The sequence below is a fragment of the Phalangium opilio genome, unplaced genomic scaffold (genome assembly GCF_054372755.1).
Source record: "Phalangium opilio isolate 3A_F unplaced genomic scaffold, DU_Popi_V2 ptg000046l_1, whole genome shotgun sequence".
NCBI classification, from domain to species: Eukaryota; Metazoa; Arthropoda; class Arachnida; order Opiliones; family Phalangiidae; genus Phalangium; species Phalangium opilio.
Genome location: NW_028324169.1, coordinates 1,418,106 through 1,427,500, shown reverse-complemented (window position 1 = coordinate 1,427,500; position 9,395 = coordinate 1,418,106). Strand labels below are relative to the sequence as shown.

Here is a 9,395-nt window from a genome sequence, read left to right as displayed (position 1 = left end):
TTAGTTTTTCATATAACGGTGATGTAAGCAGAGTGGCGCAGTGGAAGCGTGCTGGGCCCATAACCCAGAGGTCCGTGGATCGAAACCACGATCTGCTAAATTAATGCAAAATAGCACTTGCTATTTTGATATAAGTTAGTTTGTTCATACAATGATCACGGAAACAGAGTGGCGCAGTGGAAGCGTGCTGGGCCCATAACCCAGAGGACCGTGGATAGAAACCACGCTCTGCTATGTTATTGCAAAGTAGCATTTGCTATTTTGGTATCAGTTAGTTTTTCATATAACGGTGATGTAAGCAGAGTGGCGCAGTGGAAGCGTGCTGGGCCCATAACCCAGAGGTCCGTGGATCGAAACCACGATCTGCTAAATTAATGCAAAATAGCACTTGCTATTTTGATATAAGTTAGTTTGTTCATACAATGGTCATGTAAGCAGAGTGGCGCAGTGGAAGCGTGCTGGGCCCATAACCCAGAGGTCCGTGGATCGAAACCACGCTCTGCTAAATTAATGCAAAAGAGCACTTGCTATTTTGATATAAGTTAGTTTGTTCATACAATGATCACGGAAGCAGAGTGGCGCAGTGGAAGCGTGCTGGGCCCATAACCCAGAGGTCCGTGGATAGAAACCACGCTCTGCTATGTTATTGCAAAGTAGCATTTGCTATTTTGGTATCAGTTAGTTTTTCATATAATGGTGATGTAAGCAGAGTGGCGCTGGGCCCATAACCCAGAGGTCCGTGGATCGAAACCACGCTCTGCTAAATTAAAGCAAAATAGCACTTGCTATTTTGATATAAGTTAGTTTGTTCATACAATGATCATGTAAGCAGAGTGGCGCAGTGGAAGCGTGCTGGGCCCATAACCCAGAGGTCCGTGGATCGAAACCACGCTCTGCTATGTTAATGCAAAGTAGCATTTGCTATTTTGGTATCACTTAGTTTTACATATAACGGTGATGTAAGCAGAGTGGCGCAGTTGAAGCGTGCTGGGCCCATAACCCAGAGGTCAGTGGATCGAAACCACGCTCTGCTAAATTAATGCAAAATAGCACTTGCTATTTTGATATAAGTTAGTTTGTTCATACAATGATCACGGAAGCAGAGTGGCGCAGTGGAAGCGTGCTGGGCCCATAACCCAGAGGTCCGTGGATCGAAACCACGCTCTGCTATGTTAATGCAAATTAGCATTTGCTATTTTGGTATTAGTAAGTTTTAAATATAACGGTGATGTAAGCAGAGTGGCGCAGTGGAAGCGTGCTGGGCCCATAACCCAAAGGTCCGTGGATCGAAACCACGCTCTGCTAAATTAATGCAAAATAGCACTTGCTATTTTGATATAAGTTAGTTTGTTCATACAATGATCATGTAAGCAGAGTGGCGCAGTGGAAGCGTGCTGGGCCCATAACCCAGAGGTCCGTGGATCGAAACCACGCTCTGCTATGTTAATGCAAAGTAGCATTTGCTATTTTGGTATCACTTAGTTTTTCATATAATGGTGATGTAAGCAGAGTGGCGCAGTGGAAGCGTGCTGGGCCCATAACCCAGAGGTCCGTGGATCGAAAGCACGCTCTGCTAAATTAATGCAAAATAGCATTTGCTATTTTGATATAAATTAGTTTGTTCATACAATGATCACGGAAGCAGAGTGGCGCAGTGGAAGCGTGCTGGGCCCATAACCCAGAGGTCCGTGGATCGAAACCACGCTCTGCTATGTTAATGCAAATTAGCATTTGCTATTTTGGTATTAGTAAGTTTTACATATAACGGTGATGTAAGCAGAGTGGCGCAGTGGAAGCGTGCTGGGCCCATAACCCAGAGGTCCGTGGATCGAAACCACGCTCTGCTAAATTAATGCAAAATAGCACTTGCTATTTTGATATAAGTTAGTTTGTTCATACAATGATCATGTAAGCAGAGTGGCGCAGTGGAAGCGTGATGGGCCCATAACCCAGAGGTCCGTGGATCGAAACCACGCTCTGCTATGTTAATGCAAAGTAGCATTTGCTATTTTGGTATCACTTAGTTTTTCATATAATGGTGATGTAAGCAGAGTGGCGCAGTGGAAGCGTGCTGGGCCCATAACCCAGAGGTCCGTGGATCGAAACCACGCTCTGCTAAATTAATGCAAAATAGCACTTGCTATTTTGATATAAGTTAGTTTGTTCATACAATGATCACGGAAGCAGAGTGGCGCAGTGGAAGCGTGCTGGGCCCATAACCCAGAGGTCCGTGGATAGAAACCACGCTCTGCTATGTTATTGCAAAGTAGCATTTGCTATTTTGGTATCAGTTAGTTTTTCATATAATGGTGATGTAAGCAGAGTGGCGCAGTGGAAGCGTGCTGGGCCCATAACCCAGAGGTCCGTGGATCGAAACCACGCTCTGCTAAATTAATGCAAAATAGCACTTGCTATTTTGATATAAGTTAGTTTGTTCATACAATGATCACGGAAGCAGAGTGGCGCAGTGGAAGCGTGCTGGGCCCATAACCCAGAGGTCCGTGGATCGAAACCACGCTCTGCTAAATTAATGCAAAATAGCACTTGCTATTTTGATATAAGTTAGTTTGTTCATACAATGATCATGTAAGCAGAGTGGCGCAGTGGAAGCGTGCTGGGCCCATAACCCAGAGGTCCGTGGATCGAAACCACGCTCTGCTAAATTAATGCAAAATAGCACTTGCTATTTTGATATAAGTTAGTTTGTTCATACAATGATCACGGAAGCAGAGTGGCGCAGTGGAAGCGTGCTGGGCCCATAACCCAGAGGTCCGTGGATAGAAACCACGCTCTGCTATGTTAATGCAAAGTAGCATTTTCTATTTTGGTATCACTTAGTTTTTCATATAACGGTGATGTAAGCAGAGTGGCGCAGTGGAAGCGTGCTGGGCCCATAACCCAGAGGTCCGTGGATCGAAACCACGCTCTGCTAAATTAATGCAAAATAGCACTTGCTATTTTGATATAAGTTAGTTTGTTCATACAATGATCACGGAAGCAGAGTGGCGCAGTGGAAGCGTGCTGGGCCCATAACCCAGTGGTCCGTGGATCGAAACCACGCTCTGCTAAATTAATGCAAAATAGCACTTGCTATTTTGATATAAGTTAGTTTGTTCATACAATGATCACGGAAGCAGAGTGGCGCAGTGGAAGCGTGCTGGGCCCATAACCCAGAGGTCCGTGGATCGAAACCACGCTCTGCTATGTTAATGCAAAGTAGCATTTGCTATTTTGGTATCACTTAGTTTTTCATATAATGGTGATGTAAGCAGAGTGGCGCAGTGGAAGCGTGCTGGGCCCATAACCCAGAGGTCCGTGGATCGAAACCACGCTCTGCTATGTTAATGCAAAGTAGCATTTGCTATTTTGGTATCACTTAGTTTTTCATATAATGGTGATGTAAGCAGAGTGGCGCAGTGGAAGCGTGCTGGGCCCATAACCCAGAGGTCCGTGGATCGAAAGCACGCTCTGCTAAATTAATGCAAAATAGCATTTGCTATTTTGATATAAATTAGTTTGTTCATACAATGATCACGGAAGCAGATTGGCGCAGTGGAAGCGTGCTGGGCCCATAACCCAGAGGTCCGTGGATCGAAACCACGCTCTGCTATGTTAATGCAAATTAGCATTTGCTATTTTGGTATTAGTAAGTTTTACATATAACGGTGATGTAAGCAGAGTGGCGCAGTGGAAGCGTGCTGGGCCCATAACCCAGAGGTCCGTGGATCGAAACCACGCTCTGCTAAATTAATGCAAAATAGCACTTGCTATTTTGATATAAGTTAGTTTGTTCATACAATGATCATGTAAGCAGAGTGGCGCAGTGGAAGCGTGATGGGCCCATAACCCAGAGGTCCGTGGATCGAAACCACGCTCTGCTATGTTAATGCAAAGTAGCATTTGCTATTTTGGTATCACTTAGTTTTTCATATAATGGTGATGTAAGCAGAGTGGCGCAGTGGAAGCGTGCTGGGCCCATAACCCAGAGGTCCGTGGATCGAAACCACGCTCTGCTAAATTAATGCAAAATAGCACTTGCTATTTTGATATAAGTTAGTTTGTTCATACAATGATCACGGAAGCAGAGTGGCGCAGTGGAAGCGTGCTGGGCCCATAACCCAGAGGTCCGTGGATAGAAACCACGCTCTGCTATGTTATTGCAAAGTAGCATTTGCTATTTTGGTATCAGTTAGTTTTTCATATAATGGTGATGTAAGCAGAGTGGCGCAGTGGAAGCGTGCTGGGCCCATAACCCAGAGGTCCGTGGATCGAAACCACGCTCTGCTAAATTAATGCAAAATAGCACTTGCTATTTTGATATAAGTTAGTTTGTTCATACAATGATCATGTAAGCAGAGTGGCGCAGTGGAAGCGTGCTGGGCCCATAACCCAGAGGTCCGTGGATCGAAACCACGCTCTGCTAAATTAATGCAAAATAGCACTTGCTATTTTGATATAAGTTAGTTTGTTCATACAATGATCACGGAAGCAGAGTGGCGCAGTGGAAGCGTGCTGGGCCCATAACCCAGAGGTCCGTGGATAGAAACCAAGCTCTGCTATGTTATTGCAAAGTAGCATTTGCTATTTTGGTATCAGTTAGTTTTTCATATAACGGTGATGTAAGCAGAGTGGCGCAGTGGAAGCGTGCTGGGCCCATAACCCAGAGGTCCGTGGATCGAAACCACGCTCTGCTAAATTAATGCAAAATAGCACTTGCTATTTTGATATAAGTTAGTTTGTTCATACAATGATCACGGAAGCAGAGTGGCGCAGTGGAAGCGTGCTGGGCCCATAACCCAGTGGTCCGTGGATCGAAACCACGCTCTGCTAAATTAATGCAAAATAGCACTTGCTATTTTGATATAAGTTAGTTTGTTCATACAATGATCACGGAAGCAGAGTGGCGCAGTGGAAGCGTGCTGGGCCCATAACCCAGAGGTCCGTGGATCGAAACCACGCTCTGCTAAATTAATGCAAAATAGCACTTGCTATTTTGATATAAGTTAGTTTGTTCATACAATGATCATGTAAGCAGAGTGGCGCAGTGGAAGCGTGCTGGGCCCATAACCCAGAGGTCCGTGGATCGAAACCACGCTCTGCTATGTTAATGCAAAGTAGCATTTGCTATTTTGGTATCACTTAGTTTTTCATATAATGGTGATGTAAGCAGAGTGGCGCAGTGGAAGCGTGCTGGGCCCATAACCCAGAGGTCCGTGGATCGAAACCAGGCTCTGCTAAATTAATGCAAAATAGCACTTGCTATTTTGATATAAGTTAGTTTGTTCATACAATGATCACGGAAGCAGAATGGCGCAGTGGAAGCGTGCTGGGCCCATAACCCAGAGGTCCGTGGATAGAAACCACGCTCTGCTATGTTATTGCAAAGTAGCATTTGCTATTTTGGTATCAGTTAGTTTTTCATATAACGGTGATGTAAGCAGAGTGGCGCAGTGGAAGCGTGCTGGGCCCATAACCCAGAGGTCCGTGGATCGAAACCACGCTCTGCTAAATTAATGCAAAATAGCACTTGCTATTTTGATATAAGTTAGTTTGTTCATACAATGATCACGGAAGCAGAGTGGCGCAGTGGAAGCGTGCTGGGCCCATAACCCAGTGGTCCGTGGATCGAAACCACGCTCTGCTAAATTAATGCAAAATAGCACTTGCTATTTTGATATAAGTTAGTTTGTTCATACAATGATCACGGAAGCAGAGTGGCGCAGTGGAAGCGTGCTGGGCCCATAACCCAGAGGTCCGTGGATCGAAACCACGCTCTGCTAAATTAATGCAAAATAGCACTTGCTATTTTGATATAAGTTAGTTTGTTCATACAATGATCATGTAAGCAGAGTGGCGCAGTGGAAGCGTGCTGGGCCCATAAACCAGAGGTCCGTGGATAGAAACCACGCTCTGCTATGTTATTGCAAAGTAGCATTTGCTATTTTGGTATCAGTTAGTTTTTCATATAATGGTGATGTAAGCAGAGTGGCGCGATGGAAGCGTGCTGGGCCCATAACCCAGAGGTCCGTGGATCGAAACCACGCTCTGCTAAATTAATGCATAATAGCACTTGCTATTTTGATATAAGTTAGTTTGTTCATACAATGATCATGTAAGCAGAGTGGCGCAGTGGAAGCGTGCTGGGCCCATAACCCAGAGGTCCGTGGATCGAAACCACGCTCTGCTAAATTAATGCAAAAAAGCACTTGCTATTTTGATATAAGTTAGTTTGTTCATCCAATGATCATGTAAGCAGAGTGGCGCAGTGGAAGCGTGCTGGGCCCATAACCCAGAGGTCCGTGGATCGAAACCACGCTCTGCTAAATTAATGCAAAATAGCACTTGCTATTTTGATATAAGTTAGTTTGTTCATACAATGATCACGGAAGCAGAGTGGCGCAGTGGAAGCGTGCTGGGGCCATAACCCAGAGGTCCGTGGATAGAAACCACGCTCTGCTATGTTATTGCAAAGTAGCATTTGCTATTTTGGTATCAGTTAGTTTTTCATATAATGGTGATGTAAGCAGAGTGGCGCAGTGGAAGCGTGCTGGGCTCATAACCCAGAGGTCCGTGGATCGAAACCACGCTCTGCTAAATTAATGCAAAATAGCACTTGCTATTTTGATATAAGTTAGTTTGTTCATACAATGATCACGGAAGCAGAGTGGCGCAGTGGAAGCGTGCTGGGCCCATAACCCAGAGGTCCGTGGATCGAAACCACGCTCTGCTAAATTAATGCAAAATAGCACTTGCTATTTTGATATAAGTTAGTTTGTTCATACAATGATCACGGAAGCAGAGTGGCGCAGTGGAAGCGTGCTGGGCCCATAACCCAGAGTTCCGTGGATCGAAACCACGCTCTGCTAAATTAATGCAAAATAGCACTTGCTATTTTGATATAAGTTAGTTTGTTCATACATTGATCATGTAAGCAGAGTGGCGCAGTGGAAGCGTGCTGGGCCCATAACCCAGAGGTCCGTGGATCGAAACCACGCTCTGCTATGTTATTGCAAAGTAGCATTTGCTATTTTGGTATCAGATAGTTTTTCATATAATGGTGATGTAAGCAGAGTGGCGCAGTGGAAGCGTGCTGGGCCCATAACCCAGAGGTCCGTGGATCGAAACCACGCTCTGCTAAATTAATGCAAAATAGCACTTGCTATTTTGATATAAGTAAGTTTGTTCATACAATGATCATGTAAGCAGAGTGGCGCAGTGGAAGCGTGCTGGGCCCATAACCCAGCTCTGCTAAATTAATGCAAAATAGCACTTGCTATTTTGATATAAGTTAGTTTGTTCATACAATGATCACGGAAGCAGAGTGGCGCAGTGGAAGCGTGCTGGGCCCATAACCCAGAGGTCCGTGGATCGAAACCACGCTCTGCTAAATTAATGCAAAATAGCACTTGCTATTTTGATATAAGTTAGTTTGTTCATACAATGATCACGGAAGCAGAGTGGCGCAGTGGAAGCGTGCTGGGCCCATAACCCAGAGGTCCGTGGATCGAAACCACGCTCTGCTAAATTAATGCAAAATAGCACTTGCTATTTTGATATAAGTTAGTTTGTTCATACAATGATCATGTAAGCAGAGTGGCGCAGTGGAAGCGTGCTGGGCCCATAAACCAGAGGTCCGTGGATAGAAACCACGCTCTGCTATGTTATTGCAAAGTAGCATTTGCTATTTTGGTATCAGTTAGTTTTTCATATAATGGTGATGTAAGCAGAGTGGCGCGATGGAAGCGTGCTGGGCCCATAACCCAGAGGTCCGTGGATCGAAACCACGCTCTGCTAAATTAATGCATAATAGCACTTGCTATTTTGATATAAGTTAGTTTGTTCATACAATGATCATGTAAGCAGAGTGGCGCAGTGGAAGCGTGCTGGGCCCATAACCCAGAGGTCCGTGGATCGAAACCACGCTCTGCTAAATTAATGCAAAAAAGCACTTGCTATTTTGATATAAGTTAGTTTGTTCATCCAATGATCATGTAAGCAGAGTGGCGCAGTGGAAGCGTGCTGGGCCCATAACCCAGAGGTCCGTGGATCGAAACCACGCTCTGCTAAATTAATGCAAAATAGCACTTGCTATTTTGATATAAGTTAGTTTGTTCATACAATGATCACGGAAGCAGAGTGGCGCAGTGGAAGCGTGCTGGGGCCATAACCCAGAGGTCCGTGGATAGAAACCACGCTCTGCTATGTTATTGCAAAGTAGCATTTGCTATTTTGGTATCAGTTAGTTTTTCATATAATGGTGATGTAAGCAGAGTGGCGCAGTGGAAGCGTGCTGGGCTCATAACCCAGAGGTCCGTGGATCGAAACCACGCTCTGCTAAATTAATGCAAAATAGCACTTGCTATTTTGATATAAGTTAGTTTGTTCATACAATGATCACGGAAGCAGAGTGGCGCAGTGGAAGCGTGCTGGGCCCATAACCCAGAGGTCCGTGGATCGAAACCACGCTCTGCTAAATTAATGCAAAATAGCACTTGCTATTTTGATATAAGTTAGTTTGTTCATACAATGATCACGGAAGCAGAGTGGCGCAGTGGAAGCGTGCTGGGCCCATAACCCAGAGTTCCGTGGATCGAAACCACGCTCTGCTAAATTAATGCAAAATAGCACTTGCTATTTTGATATAAGTTAGTTTGTTCATACATTGATCATGTAAGCAGAGTGGCGCAGTGGAAGCGTGCTGGGCCCATAACCCAGAGGTCCGTGGATCGAAACCACGCTCTGCTATGTTATTGCAAAGTAGCATTTGCTATTTTGGTATCAGATAGTTTTTCATATAATGGTGATGTAAGCAGAGTGGCGCAGTGGAAGCGTGCTGGGCCCATAACCCAGAGGTCCGTGGATCGAAACCACGCTCTGCTAAATTAATGCAAAATAGCACTTGCTATTTTGATATAAGTAAGTTTGTTCATACAATGATCATGTAAGCAGAGTGGCGCAGTGGAAGCGTGCTGGGCCCATAACCCAGCTCTGCTAAATTAATGCAAAATAGCACTTGCTATTTTGATATAAGTTAGTTTGTTCATACAATGATCACGGAAGCAGAGTGGCGCAGTGGAAGCGTGCTGGGCCCATAACCCAGAGGTCCGTGGATCGAAACCACGCTCTGCTAAATTAATGCAAAATAGCACTTGCTATTTTGATATAAGTTAGTTTGTTCATACAATGATCATGTAAGCAGAGTGGCGCAGTGGAAGCGTGCTGGGCCCATAACCCAGAGGTCCGTGGATCGAAACCACGCTCTGCTAAATTAATGCAAAATAGCACTTGCTATTTTGATATAAGTTAGTTTGTTCATACAATGATCATGTAAGCAGAGTGGCGCAGTGGAAGCGTGCTGGGCCAATAACCCAGAGGTCCGTGGATCGAAACCACAT

At 44.9% G+C, this 9,395-nt stretch overlaps 2 non-coding genes across 2 annotated transcripts; both read left to right on the top strand.

Annotated features, from left to right (window-relative positions):
• The first annotated feature begins 6,522 nt into the window (after positions 1–6,522).
• Positions 6,523–6,594, top strand: TRNAM-CAU (transfer RNA methionine (anticodon CAU)). Its single transcript has one exon. It is a non-coding gene; the product is annotated as a tRNA-Met (tRNA).
• A 1,671-nt stretch (positions 6,595–8,265) lies between these two features.
• On the top strand, positions 8,266–8,337 carry TRNAM-CAU (transfer RNA methionine (anticodon CAU)). Its single transcript has one exon. It is a non-coding gene; the product is annotated as a tRNA-Met (tRNA).
• Positions 8,338–9,395: the final 1,058 nt, after the last annotated feature.